General features: G+C 32.7%; 1 long non-coding RNA gene across 1 annotated transcript in view; it reads right to left on the bottom strand.

Annotated features, from left to right (window-relative positions):
* Positions 1 to 804, bottom strand: part of LOC107729033 (uncharacterized) — a 2,402-nt gene extending 1,598 nt beyond the window's left edge. Inside the window, exon 1 of the long non-coding RNA XR_001638545.1 lies at positions 785 to 804. This is a non-coding gene — a long non-coding RNA (uncharacterized LOC107729033). The remainder of the gene's footprint in view (positions 1 to 784) is intronic.

The raw sequence follows: 804 nt of genomic DNA, 5'->3' as shown, positions 1-804 counted from the left end.
CATGTGAGTACTAAACTAAGTTCTTTATTCATTTTTTTTTTATATTGGATTTTTATCTTATTGGAATCGAAACTAGGAATCGATAAGCAGAATCGGAATCGATAAAATTCAAACGATACCCAACCCTACCCATAACAATTTTTACTGTTCTTTAATGTTTTATGTTTGAATAAATCCATCCAAGTTTTTATGACAGTCACTATGTAAACGTTTATATAAAAAAACACTAACAAAAAAAACCTAATTGTAACTTAAGTATTATACAAACATCAAGTGTAATTTAAGCAGTTGTATAGCACAAATCAGTCAATTTTAACCTTCAATGTTATAATGTAGTACCAACTGACTCTCATGTATATTTTACAGCATTAGTTGAGATTATCAGGCAACACAAACCTGTTTCTTGATTTGAAACAATATCACTAATTAGAACATGCGGAACTAAGAAATTATTATTTTTTTCTATTAAGATATTTATTTTGTTGTGTAAACAATTCAAAAACGTGAAGTGTTTGTCATGTTCTGACCATAAAGAATAGCTTAAAACCACAATTAACCGTCTGGTTCACATTGGAGCAAAAATCTGCTTTTAAACTCGAAAGAGATAAAAATTTGACATTTATCGTGATAATTATCCATACCGACTATAATTTTTTTTGGCCGTATCGCCCAGCCCTACCCTGAAGGAACCAGCAGATGAAAAAGGCTAATCGCATCACTAACCCCCGAGTAAGAACAGTAACGACGCTCATAATCAGCCCAGGAGTCCTTCAGAAACACTCACCCCTTCCTCGAAGGCCCAGC

This window comes from Sinocyclocheilus rhinocerous, unplaced genomic scaffold (assembly GCF_001515625.1).
Source record: "Sinocyclocheilus rhinocerous isolate Xijiao unplaced genomic scaffold, SAMN03320098_v1.1 scaffold3779, whole genome shotgun sequence".
NCBI classification, from domain to species: domain Eukaryota; kingdom Metazoa; phylum Chordata; class Actinopteri; order Cypriniformes; family Cyprinidae; genus Sinocyclocheilus; species Sinocyclocheilus rhinocerous.
This window is presented reverse-complemented; position numbering and strand designations above follow the sequence as displayed.